The following is a 20,072-nucleotide window of genomic DNA, read 5'->3' on the forward strand; positions in this document are numbered from 1 at the left end:
AGGTATACCAAATATAACTAGCATATAAACAATCTAAACAACTAAACTATTTCATGGCCCATGGGGGTCCACCATCAAGATGTCCGATAATAATGATCCAACGGTCTGATCATCGTGTCCACCAAATTCAACGGTCCGATGTGTCCATCAAGCTCCTATATGCAGCCCACGTGCATCTTACTAGCAGTGTTTCAAATGGCACCCGTGGCGTAGCGGTAGCGTACACTACGTAGCGTAGCATGGCCGTAGCGCTACATAGCGTCCCAAATAAAGTAAATCCCTGTATCGTATGCTATAGCTACGTAGCGCGTAGCGTCCGTAGCGTAAGCTACAATGTATTTTTTTACTATTTTATTTTATTATTATTTTTTTCACGTTTTCTTTGTTTCTAATGTTGAGGAATATGACACTTGTATTATACTTGATACTTTTAACCTATGGGATTTTTATTTCTTTTCATAATTGTGACTTGTGGTTTCAATTAGACACTATTAATTATAGTTTGCTTACAAAGTTGTTGATGTGATAATTATTTGATTTGGCTTATATATGTGGATTGGCTTTTGATGAATGATAACTAATAACTTTTTTAAATATGCTTATAATTGATAAAATGAATCATCTTTTAAGCATTTTTATATTTTTTTCCTTTTTTTCACTATCTATTATATTTGTCCTATTTTTAAATTAAAAATAGAAGTATCGTGTAGCTTACGCTACACGCTACGTATTTACGCTACACGCTATAGAGGGCTAAGCGCTACGCATCACGCTACCGCTATTTAAAACACTGCTTACCAGTGGGGTCTTCAAAGATGAACGAACATGCACGTGGGGTCTTCAACAAGGCTAGGAATGTGAATTGGGCCAAGTGGGCTCCCTGTAATGGTCGTCTAGCCATAAGGAGACTGGCTCAACCCTCCTCTAGTATTGTGCTCGGATGTCCTCATCAATTCCCTTGGCCAAGAAGATTTCGCCTCTGGCAAAATAAAACTATAGCGATGCTCGAGGAGATCCGAGTCTCGTCGTTGAAGCTCTGCCTCTGTAATCCACATATTGTCTGACTTTGGTCTGCCCTTCCACTTGACAAGGTACTCCTGGTAACTGCCATGTCATGTGGAAACCGCTTCTTCATCTAAGATATCCTTTTATCTCCTCTCTTCTCGTAGGTACGGATGGTACGGATGGTAAAGGTTGAGAAAAGGGGTTAGGTAATGGCCATGGGTTATGGGACAGGTTAGGGGCATCATCATCAAAGTTCATGTGAGGGTTAGGGGAAGGTCCATGAAACGGTACAAGATCTTCCACATTAAATGTGGAACTGATACCCATGTTAGGTGGAAGATCCATCAAGTAAGTATTTGAACCCAATCTTTTCAAGATTTTATACGGTCTAGCACTACGAGCTTGTAATTTTTTTATAGTTCCCTGTGGAAACCTTTTTGGACGTATTCTAATCATGACTTCATCACCAATAACAAACTCTTTAAACCTATGGTGTGAGTCAACAATCATTTTGTATGTTTCACTACTTACATTGATTCTTTTTCTAATTTCCACATGCAAGTCATGCATATGTCGTGTAGATGCATGTGCAAACTCTGAAGGTCTATGGAACACTGACATGGGTATGCAATCTATAGGGGTCTTAGGCTCATCTACTTGTCTTTCCAGATCCACTTCCTCCCCGGAACTCATTTAATTGCAACAAAAGTTTGGTATGGAACACTGACGTGGGTATGCAATCTATAGGGGTCTTAAGCTCATCTACTTGTCTTTCCAGATCCAGTTCCTCCCCGGGACTCATTTGATTGGGATGAAAGTTTGGTAGAGTCAACACGTGAATGTCCCACACAGGTGTAAGGTCAACCAGTATGTCCTCTGGAATAACAACACTAAACTCCTCAAATACCAAACTCACCTCAGGTGATAACTCAGGTGGCATCTCCATAATAAGTTTAGGTGTGACCTCGCCACATGGCATACATCGTCAAATCAGTTGTAGTCTCTCTTTCAGACTCTTTGGCATTAACTATAGGAAGAGACTCGAGTTGGAGTTTCGTCACATCTTCAAGACCACGTTTCTTAACGTCCTTCTTTTCCGGGGTGCTTTTGGGCAGGAGAGGCTTCAAGACAATCTTTTTGCATTCATACAGAAACGAACACATATTCGAGTGACCGAATAATGTTGCGTCCAAGGTATTCCATATCGGTAACGATGGCCGTAACGGTCACCACCATTACCGATACGGGGATGTAACGACCGTTACAACCCCTGTAACAGTTGAAAATTTTCTTTTGTCCGAAAAATTCTGAAAAAATATTTAGAAAATAAAAAATAATGTAAATATTTCAAATATGTATGCATTTTTTGTTTTGAACATATTTATGGTAGTGTAACAGCCCACTCTTTGGTGAGAGTGTTATATCAAGCTGTCTAGTGAATTGTTTAATGTGATTATGTCTCTAATGTTTTCACATCACAATCAAGCATTAGAACTAAAAATCAGAAAAAGGCATAAATATTGCTTTTTCAATTTTTTGAAAAAAAGGCCCTCGGAGATTCTATTCACTCAAATCATTGCAATCCACGGTTTTAATCTTAAAAGCTATAGTAAGAGTGGTCGAAATCTATTGTAAAATGATACAGGAGAGTTTTTGGAATGAAAAAAGTGAAAAAGAGAAGAAAAATGAATTTAAATAGAAAAAAAAGTGATCATTTTTCGACCGTTACGGGCGTTATGCCTTATAACGGCCACCGTAATGGCCGTTATGCCCTGTAACGGCCACCGTAACGGCTGATACAGTCTCAAAAAACTAACTACCCCTTTTCACCCTCGTATCGTGTAACGGTCATGGCCGTTACCTATACGCATCGGCCTTTACGGGCGTATCATAACAGATACAGAACACCTTGGTTGTGTCCCTATCATTCAACCAAGGCCTGCCCAAAATGTTATGGCCTATATTCATATGTGTAAAACATCAAACCACAACGTGTTCGTATAAGAAACAAACTGGATGCGAATGGGACAACGCTGAGAAACCAAAATCGAAGACGCATCAACCCATGAGACTTGATAGGGATGAGGGTGAGGAATGACTTGCATACCTAAGCCTCCCATGCTTTTATAATAAAATTTCAAAATAATTACAACTATGCCACTCACTTAGGTGAAATGGCCCATTATCGAAAATAAGGAAACTAAAAAACTTATTATCAATCCCAACTATCAAATAAATCTTAAAATTAATAAAAATATAAAGGAAGCAAGATTGGAGTCCAATGGGCCCAGATCTTCAAAGATCTGGTGATCTAGTGGCCCTATGACCTAATTGACAAGATCAAACGGTCGGATCGACACGAAATAAAAATCCTATGAGTAAATCGGTCTCTTCAGCAACCCACATGCATCATCCCAAAGTGGGTTCTTCCTGATCACGTCAAATGCATGTGGGGTCTTCAAAATAGCCTGGCAAGCCCCATCTGGAACTCGTCTCCCATCCACAAAGAGAACCGCGCCAATGTGGGTGGTCGCCTCCATCTTTAATACACCCGAGCAGGTACTCTGATGTCCCCATCACTTTAAGTAGATGGGCTTTGGTTTATGTAATAACTTAAAGCATGGGGGTTATTTTTTTACTTTCACATATATCATGAAAGCCTACTGATAAGTAAGAGGAGAGGGTAGGGGCATCACCACCTCTGTTGCTTTCTTTCTCTTTTTCATGCTTATCATATTATCTCCTCCTCAATCTCACTCAAGGCTCGTTTGGGAGTTTTGTAAATAGAGGCAAATGGGAAATGGAATTGCAGGTAAATGAATTGGGAGTAAATGGCTTCCAAACAATCCCTCAAAGAACATGGTATTAGAGAAGTAAAATATCTAGTATCTTGTTTTTCCCCTTCTCACTTCTCTCTCCTCTCTCTTTTTTTTCTCTACACGGTGAAACCCTAAATCATTTGGGGGTTGATTTACACAAATCACCTTCAATTGTTGCTCAACTACCATATGGTGGGTTGTCTAGTTGTGCCTCGTGAGAATGCTTGAGGCCCACTTCCACATACAACCAATCATGATGGTAGAAAGTGGGTTCTTGTGCATCTAAGGTCAGATTTGAAGATCAAGTGAGGGTGTACTATAGAGATCATGAATGAAAGTAAAAGGTTCTTATTCGTCATCAATCGGTTCCTCCATGTGTGGTGGTGATCATTGATCTATAAAACAAGTGTTGGGTGAGTTCAAGTTCAAATTCAAGTTCTTCCCATGTATTTGATCTCTACTCTTCCTTAAATATGGACATCAAGAATGATACTAATAATAATCTTCCGGCTTCATCTGAGCCAATAAATCTTTATATAAAATCGATCAAACTCAGTGGTGAGAATTATTTACAATGGGCCACATTAGTAAACGCATTTCTTACAGAAAGAGGTTAACGTATTTGTCGACCCCAAGTCCAAGGAAAGCTCAAGATTAGGGTGGCAGAAGATACTCAGATTAAAGACCTATTATGGAATAGCATGAAACCGCATATTAGTGCAAACGTTATCTTTTAAATAAATAATAAATAAATAAATAAAAACAAAAGAAGTTACAAAAAATTTGAGAGAGAGATATTAGAGTGAAAAGAATTTAATTCGCGCATGCAAGTCGCTTCAAAATAACTTTGTGCTTCAACAAGGAGATAAGAGTGTAGGCAAGCATCATTCAGTGCTACGGGGTATGTGAGAAGAACTAAACATGGACCAACCCCTCGCAACTAGTTATGAGATCATGACACGGCAACAAGAGGAATTTCGGGTCGCCAAAATCCTTTTTAATCTTCACCTTGAGCTCGAACTATACAAGATCAAATTCTTAGTAGTTAAGTTCCATCTACTAAAGAGACGTTTTCCCAAGTCCAGCGTGCAGTTGGTGTAAAAACACTGAGTTGATCTATATCTAATCATTTTGCTTTTAATACTTCCCCAACAAGGGAGAAGAAGGTAGTTGTGGTGGACAATTTGGTGCTAAAGACTCAAGGGAGGTTGTTTTGGTGGAAGGAATATTTGGGGAGGTCGTGGCACAGATTTTGGAGACAATTGTGATCATAGTTGTGAAAATTGATAATGCTCTCATTGTTGGCTTCCTAACCACAGTTAATACGTGTTGAGACCTCACTAGCAAGCCAACTTAGGCGAACAAGTTCGATCTTCTAATGATAGTTTCATGGGCTACGAAACAATGCCCATCTCAACTTATTCTGAATCAAGTACGGCAGGTCATACAATTACATTATCCATGGATGAGTATGCCAAATTGCTAAAAGATCATTCCAAAGGTCCTCCACTATTAATCTTACTCAATCTTGCTTCCTCTGAAAATATTCCCTAGGTTATTAATTTTAGAGCTTCAAACCATATGACCAGTAAGCATAGTGCCATGGTGTCATGTCTCGGTTGGATAAGTTCACTCATATTTCCTCCGTAAAATTAGTTGACAGTACTTCAACCTATGCGTTTGGGTTGGGTGTTGCTTATCCTACTCAATCTCTTCCCTTGTCATCAATGTTATAAATTACTAAATATCCTTTGAGTCTGTTGTCGGTAAGTAGGCTAGCAAGATCTTTGAATTGATCTGTTACATTCTATCCCACCTACTATGAATTTCATTATTTAAAGATGGGGAGGACGATTAATAAATGACATGAAGAGAATAGTCTTTATTATATTGATAATGGAAAAAATGAAGCTGTGTTGCAAAGAGAGTTTTCCGAGGAAGGAAAAAAAAAAAAAAAAAGCTCTTCATCATTGTGAAGAGGTGCACCTTTACGAGGCCTAGAATGGTTTTCTTAGGATTTGTTGCTTCTACAGATGGAGTTAAGGCTGATCCAAAAAAGATTCAAGCAATAGTTGATGGGCTTCTCCAAATGAATATTCACGAAGTTATCAACTTCCATGGCTTGGCCATGTTCTATATGAGGTGTTCATCAGTAATTTCAGCTCTATTATTGCACCCGAAGTGCATGAATGCCAGTCTGTTTAAGTGGACAAATTAACAAAAAAGGCCTCACAAGACATCAAGCGAAAGATGTTGCAATCTCCGGTCTTCTGGCATTCTTTAGTGTGAACTTAAGAATGCCTGAAAGAAGTATTCCACTACGATGTTGAGTTCTAAGTTATTATGCAGGCAATGAAACATTGCATCCTTACCTTGTTCATCTAGAGTTTGGTTGTACTTTGATCGGGAGATATTGCATCACTTAAACCCCAAAACAAATCAAGTGTGTGGCACACTAAGTGGAGTTCCTATATTTGGAAGTTCAATTTTAATGGAAAGTATTGAGCAGACTTAGAAAATAAGACAGTAGATGCCCTTAGACAAAATCACCTCTTATCTATCTCGAGTTTTAGGAACTCAAGTGACTTGAGTTCAAGGAACATAAGAGAGCCTATGTACCTGAAAATTATTTTCGGAAAGCATTTTTATCACTCCTCATGGGCCCAAGCACCAGGTATCCACAGCTCCACGCTATACAATATGCAAGATGGCTACTTATTCTCTCACACTAAGTTGTGTCCCCAAAAGCTCCTTGCAAGAGCCTTGTGATATGAGAGCTCCATTCAAGCGATCTCAATAGTCACCATGGGATACATATTACATAATACAACATCCATGGTCAAGGATCGCTTCTACTAGCTAGGTTTAAACAAAGATGTTGGATTCATTGTCCGACAATGACGATTGTGTAAACTAGGCAAAAAAAAAAAAAAAACAGAACACCGATCTTTATATTCCACTTCCAATATTAGATGCCCCGTGGGAAGACATTAGCATAGACTTTGCATTAGGATTACACAAAACCAAGGTGTCCCAAATCAGTTGCGTATCAGCCGTAACGGCCAATATGTAACGGTAACGGCAATGACCGTTACGCAATTCGAAGTCGAATCGGTGAGGTCCGAGAAAAAGAAGCATAACAGCCATTACAGGGTATAACGGCCGTTACCTCGTAACGTTTTCCCTCCTGAAAAAACTTTCTTTTATCTTCTTAAAAGGAAAAAGAAAAAAAAAAATAGAGACACACCTGTTCTTGGAAACTATTCTTCTTCTTTCTTCCTTCTTCTCCTCTGCATGGAGTGTCTCTCTCTCTCTCACTCACTTGGGGTTAAGTTTTCGAAATCGAAGGGGGAGAGAGACAACACTGCACGTCTCTCTCTGGTTAGGGTTTCAAAATTGAAGGTGTAGAGAGACAACCATGCGTCTCTCTCTCTCTCTCTCTCTCTCTCTCTCTCTCTCTCTCTCTCTCTCTCTGGGTTTCAAACTCAAAAGGGAGAGAGACCGTCGTGTGCGACTCTCCCTCTCTCGGTCTCTCTGCCCATCCCATCCCATCCCAACCCCCCTCCCCCCTCTTCGATTTCAAAGCCTAAGTAGGTCTCAGATTACGTGGTTTAGCACACCACGATGTTATGTTGATGTGGCAAAGTTCTGTGGGCCCCACCATGATGTATGCGTTATATCCACACCATCCATCCATTTGTCCATATCATTTTAGGGCACAAGCCCAAAAAATGAGCCAGATCTAAAGCTCTTGTGGACCACACACACAAAAAACGTGATTAAATGCCTGCTGTTGAAAACTTCTTGGGGCCACAAAAGTTTTAGATCAAGTAGATATGTGTGTTTTCCCATCATCTAAGTCTTTATGACCTTATGAAGAGGTTGGATGGCAAATAAACATCATGGTGGACCCTAGGAATCTTTCAACGATGGACATCATTGTCCCCACTGCTTTTTGCAGTGTGGACCACTTGAGCATTGGATCGTCATTTTTTTTTTTATCATGGCCTAAAATGATAGAGCAAAATGGATGGATGGTGTAGATATAACATATACATCACGTTGGGGCCCACAAAACTTTGCCACATCTGCACAACAATCGGAGTCCCCCTTTCTCTCTTTTCGTCATTTACAAGGGAAACCCTCTCTCACCCTTTTCAATTCAAAACAAGCCAACGTGGCTTATTTTCAACCATGTCTTTTTTTCTAGCAAAGGTCCAATGAGTTGGACCATAATTACGGTCCACTTTGGTGCTTCCTTGACCATGGGACCCACCTTGATGCATGTGTTGTATATGCACACCATCCAACCTATTAATAAGGTCATGTAGATTTGGTTGAAGGGAAAACCCAAATAATAGCTTGATCCAAAACATTTTTTGGTCCCAAGAAGTTTTTAATGGTGGGAATTCAATTCCTATTGTGTGGTCCACCTAGGATTTCGATCTGCCTCATTTTTTGGACCATACCTTAAAATGAGTTGGCAAAAAGGATGGACGGCATATATATACAACAAATACAATGAGGTGGGCCCCACATTCAAGGCCTCACCCACTAGTGGTCCGCCTGATATTTGCATCTGCCTCATTTTTTGGACCATGCCGGAAAATGGGTTGGCAAGACATTGAGGTGGCCCCACGTTTAGGGCTCACCCTCCAGTAGTCCACCTGAGATTTGGATTCCTATAATGAGTTGGTAAAACGGGTGGATAACATGTATATGCAATACATACATCAGGGTAGACCACACGTACAGGACCATAAAAAATTGTACACGAGGAATGTATTAACTTGAAATTAACCAATTAAATTATGGGATTGTTGTTGCCATGGTATTGTTTGAATGATTTTAACAATTAATTTGTAGACATTTGTTTTTTGAAATAGGACCATCTGATATTTTGCATTTTTCAATGTCCAATAAATGTCCATCAATCATTAGTGGGATAAGAGCTAATAAATTGCATAAATTTGAGGCTGATTTGTGACATCAAGTGGTCAGCCAAATCAGCCCCAAATTAACAACACTATTCACTCAAATCTAATTCCAATTTTTTCTTAGGATCTAAGAGGGAAATGATATCATTTTTTTTTAGAGTTAATGATATCAAATTGTTAGGTATATAAATTACATAATACTCTATATGTTGAAATAAAATATACCCGATTTGCGAGGTATGTAATACACCAATGCTATAAATAACTGTCAAACCTATAAATGTGAGATGTTTTGGTATTGAATTCATTCTATTAAATTTATCATTGATATTATATAATTAGAAAATTAAATATAAAAGGTTTGCAGTTAATCCCAGTTTATCAAATTAATAAATTCATCAGACAACCCGATACAACATTCTCATCAAAGAGTGGAACGTTACACTACTATAAACATGTTCAAAATTATAAATGAATGCATATTTGGAATATTTAGAATATTCTGGATTTAATGGATATTTTTTCATATTTTTCCGGAAAAAAAAAATCGAGTATTACACACCCCGTATCACCCGATACGGGGCGTATCCGTATCAGTAACGGTGGGGACCGTTACGCCCACCATTACCACAACAGAATACCTTGCACCAAACCCAATGTAGCTATTACTCTATCTACATTATGGTCAATAGGTTTTCCAAGATGGCCTATTTCATCCATTACATGGAGACATTGGACAACATTAAACATCGCCAATGTTTTCTTCAAGGAGATGGTTCATCTACATGGGGTACCAAAGATAATCATATCTTATTGTGATATTAAGTTTGTGAATTACTTGACACAAACAATGTGATCTAAGATGGGAACTAAGTTAAAGTAATGCTTATTATCTACAAAGATGGACAAACAGAGGTACTCAACTACAATCATGGTAATCTTCTTCGATGCTTAGCTGGTAATTGCCTCAAAACGTGGGAACTAATGTTGTCTCACCCCAAGTATGCCTATAACAATTCCTTCAATCGCACTACAAGACTCTTTTCAACTTTCGAGATGGTGACTAGCATCAAACCTCAATAGTTTACTTATTTAGTTCTGTTATTGTGACTAGACCAAGCCAGGACCCTGCGCGGCATATTAAGAAAATACATGAGGAAGTTAGGCAAAGGATAGTTCTCAAAAATGAAACTTACATGAACATACAAACATTCGATGACGCTTCACATGCTTCAAAGAAGATTTTCTCACGGTGCACCTCATACCTAAGAGGCTTCCAGGAAAAACCTATTCCAAGCCCCAATCTAAAAAAAGTGGGTTCTGATTGTGTCTTGAACAAACTAAATGGCAAGATATTTGATACAGCATCCACTGAGAATGAAAAATATCATATTTTCAACACGGAAGACATTGCAGCTTACTTTGGACATCATGAAGATGAGAGCACAAAAGAACTAAATATCCAAATACCGAATACACTATGCCAATTCAATGAAGCTATAGAGGAGGTGTTTGTCAATTAAATAGTTTCAACATTCAATGAAGGGCATCATGAAATTCTCATCGTGCTCAACAAAGCCGAATTTTTTAAAGCAAGGGGGGATTAATTCAATCAGACCCCATCCCATAAATGCAAACTCCACATGTGCAAGAAGAGGCCTACACAAGGACCCACTTAATCCAATGTAACGCTGGTCCTTACCCGTTTCTAAGTAGTTCCCTCATTTGTTTCAATTTCCTTATTCGTTTCTTTGCACTTTATGAAATTCCAAGTTGTAGATAGATTAGGAATAGAAAATTTCAAATAGGACTTTGAGCATCTAAAGTCTATAAATAGGGCCTCATGGCCTTACCTATGGGTTAACTTTTATGAGATTTTCAATGGGAATTTGTAGAGAAATTTTTCTACAGTAGAAGTGTGAAATCTCTAGCATAAAGGCTAGAGGACTGCTGGGTTTGCTTACATTTTGTTCTTCTTCTTTATATTTTATGTGTGGATTCTCCTACAATCTTGTAAACGAGTTCAAACTTCAATCAGGTAAATAGATCTAAGTTTTGCATAAGTTTCAATTTACTTTGCTTCCATTTTCATCAGTTGGTCAGGTGTAACCTTGACATGCTCATGAAAGTATGGGAGGAACCCATGCTTATCTCTTGTTTATTTTGATTGTTTATTATTGTAAAAATCATAGTTGTAGTCCACCGTAAAGCATAAACAAATATATCCATGCAATGTTCGCTTATGAACTTGGAACCCATTCTAGATTTTTATTGGTGCAGAAATATGTCAATGATCAATCAAAAGGAAACAAAACTTCTTGTGCATCCAATGGAAATAACTTTTTCTGATTAAACGGAAATTTATTAGAAGAAGCGAAACAAAAAAGATGATACAAATCACTCTAGAAGCAATCAGTTGCCAACAAAAAGCGACCTTCTCATAAATCCTCAAGCAACAAAGTCTGCAACCTTGTTTGCCTCCCAAGAGACGTGCACAATGAATACAGTTGAAGCTGCAATAATTCCCAGATTTCACCAAAGATCAAAGCAAATCTCAACCACTCCTTGGCCACCAAAGCGGCCCACTTCACAACATCCAAAGAATTGCCATCTGCAATCAACCAATGGAACAACAAAGACAAAAGTCTAAGGCTTTGCTGGAGAGTTCTTGCCTCCACTTAATTAGAGTCTTTAATACCGAAATGGACCAAAGGAGATCACATCAATATTACCATTGTATTTCTATCAGGCCCAAATTACCCAAGGAGCTACCATCCAAGTTGAGCTGCTTAACAGTTAAAACCCATGGGAGGGGCCTTCCCACTTACCATTGAGGCTGCCATAGTCGAAGAACAATCAAGAGCCTCCTTCCAATTCAAAGTCACTGGCACAGATTTTGTGGAAATTCGTTTTTGTATTAGAGCTCATTGAATAATGAAGTTTATCATAGACTCCTGCACCTTCCGACCAGCCATGTTGAATCATCAAATATTGTTCTATTCATCTCCTTCCAAATCCAACAGATTAATGCTAAGAATATCACTCCAAATGATTTCTTGTAATGATGCCATTCTCCAAATCTTGTTACCGTAAGCATTAAAATAGTTGCTTCCCTCCCCACCAACCAACTTGTCAATGGAACTGAATTGCACCTACGGAATTATAAAAAGTTGGAAATTGGCAACCAAATTTCAAAATTATCCGAAATGATCAAAAGGTGATCAACAAATCCTTCTACTTCCCAACACAACAAGAACATGCTTTTAAAAGTTGGTGACACTTCAAAAGATTACCAAGGCTAAGGACATTACTTTCCATGGACAACCAAGAAAAGGGCCCAACATGGAGGTAGATAGTTTACATACACCTTGAAGAAAAGATTACCATCATCCCAGTAGGAAATGAAAAACAAAGTAGGAAATCATGGATCCCTATTAAGTGTAAATTATCTCAAAGAAAAGTAAACATGATTTTTTAAGTAAACGAAAAATGGGGAAACAACAGCAACAACCGAGGAAAAAAATCAATGATAAAGAACCAATAATTTCCCCCAAGCTCACATGTGTAACCTGATGTTCGTGCAACATAACCCATGGATATTCAAACTCTTCAAGGACTCATTCAAATACTCATTGGTTATCATCCTCTTTTGACATCTACTGGCATAGAAGTCCCTCCCATCAATATCCCAGCTTTCAACCCATTTCCTAGAACCGGAACTTGATACCAATCCATCCTAACATCGTGTTTGGAGCACAAGTGAGTTGAATTCCAAACACTCAGTTTAATCAAGATGAAATAGTGAAAATCAATGATGTTTCCTAGCACCAATAACGAGCAAGTATTCACCTTTCTCAAAAGTCAGCAACACAACAACGATTTGTTTGTAACCACTTTATAAGACAAACTAACTTTCAAAAAAAAAAAAAAGACTAACTATAACAATTCAATCCAATTGTGCATGCAAAACACGTCGGATTTCCCCCACCTCGAATCCAAACCCACCTTTTATCAAATTCGAGCCACGGCCCACCTATGATCTCCATACCCCATAACCCACAAAAGCATAAAACGGTTTCAAGTCCTCCGATCACGAACCAGATCATCCACGACGATCACCATAACACACACACACACACACACACAACCCCCCTCCCCCAAATAAAATAAAATAAAATTGGTTTTAGTTCCCATTTCCCAATTCCGAAAACCTAATGTTATAATCAATAAAGGCCGATTTTATATATATATATATATATATATATATATATATATATATATATATATATATATATATATATATATATACACGCACGCAAAGATGTATTATGTATATTCAAGATGAGAGAGAGAGAGAGAGAATGGAATCTGCTTACCTGACCCAAGGTTGGAAATTGCAGCAGCTACAGCAGCAGAAGAAGAAAAATGAAGACGAAGGAGAAATAGATATGAAGAAAAAGAACAAATTCCTCTCTCTCTCTCTCTCTCTCTGAGTCGAGAATAACCTGACGAAAGCAGTCGAGTCGAATCGTGCAATCTCGCGGCAGAATCGAGCTTTAGAGAGAGAGAGAGAGAGAGAGAGTTTTAGGGGGATTAGGTTTGCGGGTTGCGGGAGGAAGCCGAAAGAGAAAAGAGAAAACTTTGATACGCTGGCAGTGCGATGGATGATACGCAGGCACTTAGAAATTGCATACGTGGCATGTAAGTAGTCAAATTAAACCGTCCAAGTTATGTTAACCACTGAAGATGCATCACGTACCGACAATTAAGTTTCGTTTATTTATGTGACTATTGGATTGGCGAACAGATATTGGACGGTTAAAAATGAAAAGATCCAACGATCCTGTTTCCTCAAACAAGTGTCCACAAATCAGATGTTAGGATTTATAAAACAATATGATATTTGGTTTTTGACTCGGCGATAGTGGGCTCCACAATCTAATCGGTTTTGTTGCAGTTAATATCTGACAAATGTACAACTAGTGCTTGCGTATCACGCGTCATACGCAGTCTGAGTATCATATAACTCTACGAACGAGCGAAAAAGGTATGAGAATGGCATCGGAGACCAAGATGCGAAATCCTGTGGCCATTCGAGCGAGAGGGGAAGAATCACAGGATACGTGCCAGGGGAACACGTGTGGGGATCCAAGCAATCAATCACGGGGGGCCCACAAGAAATGTCCGCAGTTGGAAGCATTTGTTGGGCCTGAGTATAGACCGTTGGTCATTTTCTGTAACCGTCCATCGTCACGTTGGGCCTTGCCTAATGAGTCGCACAGATTTCGACCATGTCACATTGGTGCGCGTGCCACTATTGGCGAGGTCTACGTTAACGCGCTGGGCATGGAGAAGGTCGCGCCATGTTTTGTTGTTTTATCGCACACGTGGAAAACATACATAGTGATCGGGACCGTTCATCTTGTAGGCCCCACGTGGATGATGCTAGAGAAAACTTTGGTCTTCCTTTCGTCATGAAGTTTTCCCGTGAACTCTGGGCTATTTTAATAAAGAAATCTACGACTGTAGACCCCACCTTTTATCCAGTGGTTTTTTGTAAACAATACAAACTTAGAATGCGCACTGGGACCTCCTCGTACGGAGTCGGAATTTCAGGACGAAAATACCCCCCTTCCTTTCGAAGACGAGCGCTGACGCTCCCGCAACCGAGAGTTGTACCAACGGCTCAAAAGAGATCAAAGTTACATGGCCCACAGCTATGTATTTATTATATCCACAACGTTCATCCATATTTCGAGATCATTTCGGAGCATTATCCAAAAAGAAAAAAATCTTATCCAAAGATCAACTGGACCACACCACAAAGAGCAGCGGGAAATTTGATTTTCACCGTTAAAAATTTTGTAGGGCCCACCATGACATTTATTTTACATCCAATCTATTCATAAGGCCACAAAGGTCTTTATGAAGAGGAAAAACAAATTTCATAATGATCCAAAATTCTGTAACCCCTAAAAGGGTTTCAATGGTACACGTTCAATTCTCCACTACTTTTTACAGTGTGGTCCACTTGATAGTTAGATCTATCTTATTTTTCGTCTCAAGCTTTAATATGAGCTCACCAAATAGATGGACGGTTTGGATATAACACAGGCCTCATGATGGGACCTACAAAAGTAACATTGCCAAAGTAACATTGCCAAAAAACAAAAAAAAAAATCACCGAAGGCCGCGGCACTACCGCCGGTTTGGCGGCAGGTTCGGCGACAGTGCCGCCGAACCGGCGGTAGTGCCGCAACAATCCAACTTTTTTATTTTATATGGAGAACTTTTTCTCCCTTACATTTTTCTCTAATACATAATTAAGTGTGTGTGTATATATATATAAGTATATAAAAATATTTTTCTGTCTTTCAATTCATTTCTTTGTCTATTTATTTAACAAGCATATCTCCTAAACTAAAATGATTTACTTAACGTACCACATATGATTTTGGGGTAGAAGAAGCTAATTAAGCCAACCAACCTAGTTATTTTCCAAGATTCCATCGGGTCGATGGTTGAAAATCTATTTCATTCAGTTCGTGGTCAATTTTAATCACTTCGCGGTCAAACTGGAAATTCAGCGGGGCAAACATGAAATTGAGCGAAGCAAACATAAAATTGAGTGGAGAAAACTAGAAATTTAGCGGGTAAAACATGAAATTAAGTAGGGCAAACATGAAATTAGGGCTGAAAGTCGGGCCGGTTGGTTCGGGTTGGTGCTCAACCCTAACCCAACCCAAGGTTCCTATACCTAAACCTTGACCTAACCCAACCCAATCTTGGGTTGGGAATTCTCAACCCAAGCCCAACCCAAGAGGGCTCGACGGGTTGATTAGGTTGGTCGAGTGTATACATGTCTATTTGGGAGAGAGAAATCCGACATATCTTGTTAGCTTAAGTCCTTAGAAATGACGTTGACAAATGAGACCCGACATCATTAGTGTACCTTCTACACATACAATCCACACTCAATTATAATTTATAAGTAATTAATATATTGATTGGGTTCGGGTTGGGTCAGGCAACCTGAGACCTCAACCCAAACCCAACCTAAGTTTTATTGGGTTGGTGTTTGTATAGCCCAAGCTTGAGATCGGACCTGATATATCCTGCCCGAGCCTAACCCAATGTCGGGTCGATCACAGGTCGGTCGGGTTGAACCCCCTCGACTCGACAAACATGAAATTGAGGGGGGCAAACTAGAAATTCAAAGGGACAAACATGAAATTGAGCGGAGGAAACTAGAAAATCAGCGAGGCAAATTAGAAAATCAGCGGGGCAAACTAAAAAATCAGCGGGGCAAACTAGAAAATCAGCGGGCAAACTATGAAATCAGCGCTGCAAATTATGAAATTAGCAGGGCAAACTAGAAAATCAGCGAAGCAAACATGAAAATCAGCGGGGCAAACTAGAAAAGCAGCGGGGCAAACTATGAAATCAGCAGGGCAAACTAGAAAATCAGCGGGGTAAACTACAAAATCAACGAAGCAAACTAGGAAATCAGCGGGGCAAATATGAAATTGAGCAGGGCAAACATGAAATTCAACGGGGCAAACTAGACAATCAGTAGGGCGAACTTAACAGATATTTTCATGGCTTGAGCCGATAAATCTAAACTTATCCAATGTTCAAATGGACCACACCAAATGAAATTTTGAATTGAACTTCTATTGTTGATCATTTCTTAGGGGCTATAGAAGTTTTGGATCAAGCTTATAATTGTTTTTTCTATTAATCTATGTCTGTATGATCTTATGAATAGGTTTGATAACAAACAAACATCACTGTTGGGCCCATTATGGTTTTAACGGTGGAAATCATTATGCCTATTGTTTCTCGTGGTGTGATCCACTTGATCTTTTGATATGCTTTAATTTGGGGCTAAACCGCTAAAATTAGATGGAAAAACGGATGGACGGCGTGGATATACTACATACATTCAATGTGATTTTCATGTTTCCTCTGCTGATTTCCTAGTTTGCCCCGCTGATTTTCTAGTTTGCCCCGCTGATTTCCTAGTTTGTTGCGCTGATTTCCTAGTTTGCCCCGCTGATTTTCTAGTTTCCCCTGCTCAATTTCATGATTCTCTGCTTCAGTCTATCTTCTCTACTTCTTCTAGTGGATGCTGCCTATGTGTTGTTGTGGTGGGCCTTTCCTTGGAGGTGTTGTCGCTAAGGTTGGTTTAAGGTCTTGGATGTGAGATCATAGCAACAGACTATGGTCTATGATCAGAAGTTGGGAGGGTTAGATGGGAAGGTGTGGCAGCTGGTTGGTTTATATAAGTGGAATATTGTATATAGGGAGAGTGGTCACTTCGGCCCGTGGGATTTTAAGAAGGTCGAAGAGTGGAGGAGTCAGATTTCCCTCCGTGTTGTTGGTGAGTGAGATGGTGTCTTCCTGGTAGTGTTTATGCCCATTGAGGGGCAGCTTGGCATGTTTTTTCTCGTTTCTCTTTCTCTGAATAGCAGATATGATAGGTGAGGCCCGATGTTTTTTGTGGAGCCCACTTGAAAATGTTCCTTGTACATCGTCTGTTCATTTATCAAAAGTTTTAGAGGCATTACCCTCCTTTTAGAAAAAAGCGGGGGAAACTAGAAAATCAGCGGGGGAAACATAAAAATGAGCGAGGCAAACTAGAAAATCAGCGGAGGAAACATGAAAATGAGGGAGGCAAGCATGAAAAATGAGCGGGGCAATCATGAAAATGAGCGGGGCAGGCATGAAAATGAGCGGGGCAAACTAGAAAATCAGCGAATTTTCTGGTTTCCCCCGCGGATTTTGTCTTAAAATGATCTCTCAAAATGGATAGAACTATTATAAACCATTATAAATATAGAAAAAGGGACGCTGATTTTCTGGTTTGCCCCACTGCTTTTCATGTTTCCCCTGCTGAATTTCATATTTTCCCCGCTAATTTTCTAGTTTGCCCCGCTAATATTTCAATTTGCCTCGATGTTTTTCTAGTTTGCCCCGCTACTTTTCATGTTTCTCTCACTGATTTTCTAGTTTGCCCCGCTGCTTTTCATGTTTCTCCCGCTGATTTTCATGTTTCCCCTGCTGATTTTCTAGTTTGCCCCGCTCATATTTCAGTTTACCCCGCTGTTTTTCTAGTTTGCCCCGCTGCTTTTCATGTTTCCCCCGCTGATTTTCTAGTTTGCCCCGCTGCTTTTCATGTTTCCCCCGCTGATTTTCATGTTTCCCCTGCTGATTTTCTAGTTTGCCCCGCTCATATTTCAGTTTGCCCCGCTGTTTTTCTAGTTTGCCCCGCTCATATTTCAGTTTGCCCTGCTGCTTTTCATGTTTCCTCCGCTGATTTTCATGTTTCCCCTGCTGATTTTCTAGTTTGCCCCGCTCATATTTCAGTTTGCCGCACTGCTTTTCATGTTTCCCCTGCTGATTTTCTAGTTTGCCCCGCTATTTTTCTAGTTTGCCCCGCTATTTTCTAGTTTGCTCCACTCATATTTTCGTTTGCCCTGCTGCTTTTCATGTTTCCTCCTCTGATTTTCTAGTTTGCCCTGCTGCTTTTCATGTTTCCCCCGCTGATTTTCTATTTTACCCCACTGTTTTTCATGTTTCCCCCGCTGATTATCTAGTTTACCCCGCTGCTTTTCATGTTTCCCTCGCTGATTTCCTAGTTTTTGGTATGAGACAATAAATTAGGTATATCCATCCGTTTTTCCATCTAATTTTAGTGGTTTAACCCCAAATTGAAGCATATCAAAAGATCAAGTGGATCATACCACGGGAAACAGTGGACATAATGATTTCCACCATTGAAACTATAGTGGGCCCAACAGTGGGCATAATGATTTCCACCATTTACATGCTTGCCCTGCTAATTTTCATGCTTGCCCCACTAGTTTAGGATTTTTACTCTTACTCGGGTGGTAGACTCTTAGGAGTTTTAACACTTGGACAAGCGTTCAAGTAACCATACGTGGTGAAATTTCACTAGTGTGAGTGCATGTGTAAAAAAAAAAAAAAAAAAAAAACAACAACATTCTGATTTAAGAGATATACTTGCTTAATAAATAGATGAAGAAATGAATTAAAAGATAAAAAAATATTTTTATATACTTATAATATATATATATATAATTATATATATATATATATATATATATATATATATATATATATATATATATATATATATATATATATTTACATAATTATGTATTAGAGAAAAATATAGGAGAGAAAAAGTTATCTCTGTTAAAAATAAAAATAAAAAATACTAGGCAGCCATGGCACTCCCGCCGAACCAGCGGTAGTGCTGCGGTTGTCTGTGGCTTTTTTTTAAAAAAAATTTTTGTTAGGTTGCTTCGTGGGACCCATCATGATGTCTGTGATATATCCAAACCATCCATCTATTTGGTGAGCTCATATTAAGGCTTGAGAAAAAAAAGAAAAAAAAGATAGATCTAACTATCAATTGGACCACACTGTAAAAGGCAGTGGGGAATTGAACATCTACCATTGAAACCCTTTCAGAGGTTAATGAAGTTTTGGATCATTATGAAATTTGTTTTTCCTCTTCATCTATGTCTTTGTGACCCTATGAATGAACTTAGATGGGGAGGATTTCTCACAAACATCACAGTGGGCCCCAACTTAGATGGGGGAGGATTTCTAATGGTTGATGCTCATTCAACACTGTTTCCTGTAATGTGGTACACTTAAGATTTGGATATACTTCATTTTTTGTCTCATACCATAAAATGATCCAGAAAAATATATAGACAGCATGGATGAAAAGCATAAATTATGGTGGGGCCCACAGACCACGACGATCCACCCATTGGCGGTTGGCAGGCGGAGTAGCCAATCCGTTTATGTGAAAAGGAGGGGTATTTTCATCCTGGAATTTATCGTCCATGCGAGGAGTTCTAAGCGAGTCTGTTAAGTTTGTATCGATTCAAGAATATCCAATGGATAAAAGGTGGTGTCGACAGTCGTAAATTTCTCATTTTAATATCACGATCAACGCCACGGTGCAACCCACTTGCTTCTTTCTGCATGGCTCGTCAAATCAACTCCAAGTCAACTGCCACGTGTACAGTACGGAATTAGAAGCGCATTCTTGGATATCCCTAGTGATCAAACACTGTGGGGCCCACCGTGGTGTATACGTTTCATCCATTCCGTCCATCCGTTTTTCAGCTCATTTTAGTACCCCGAGACCAAAAATAAGTAGATACAAAGTTCTAATGAAACACACCAAAGGAAACAACGTGGATTTAACTAACACCATTAAAAACTTTTATGGGGACACGTGAATTTTGTATCAAGCCGATATTTATAT

The 20,072-nt window shown here is 39.2% G+C and overlaps 1 long non-coding RNA gene across 7 annotated transcripts; it reads right to left on the reverse strand.

Moving 5' to 3' along the window:
* Positions 1 to 2,815: 2,815 nt before the first annotated feature.
* Positions 2,816 to 13,937, reverse strand: LOC131237459 (uncharacterized). 7 transcript variants are annotated; one of them, XR_009167250.1, is made up of 3 exons: positions 13,138 to 13,827; positions 9,686 to 9,889; positions 2,816 to 4,510 (listed from the first exon to the last, which is right to left on the reverse strand). It is a non-coding gene; the product is annotated as an uncharacterized LOC131237459 (long non-coding RNA). The 7 variants fall into 7 exon arrangements; XR_009167251.1 differs by lacking the exons at positions 2,816 to 4,510; positions 9,686 to 9,889 and adding exons at positions 11,094 to 11,372; positions 11,494 to 11,715 and having other exon boundaries at positions 13,138 to 13,830; XR_009167247.1 differs by lacking the exons at positions 2,816 to 4,510; positions 9,686 to 9,889 and adding exons at positions 11,094 to 11,372; positions 11,494 to 11,721 and having other exon boundaries at positions 13,138 to 13,830.
* Between the last annotated feature and the right edge of the window lie 6,135 nt (positions 13,938 to 20,072).

Source organism: Magnolia sinica, chromosome 2 (genome assembly GCF_029962835.1).
Source record: "Magnolia sinica isolate HGM2019 chromosome 2, MsV1, whole genome shotgun sequence".
Lineage (NCBI taxonomy): Eukaryota > Viridiplantae > Streptophyta > Magnoliopsida > Magnoliales > Magnoliaceae > Magnolia > Magnolia sinica.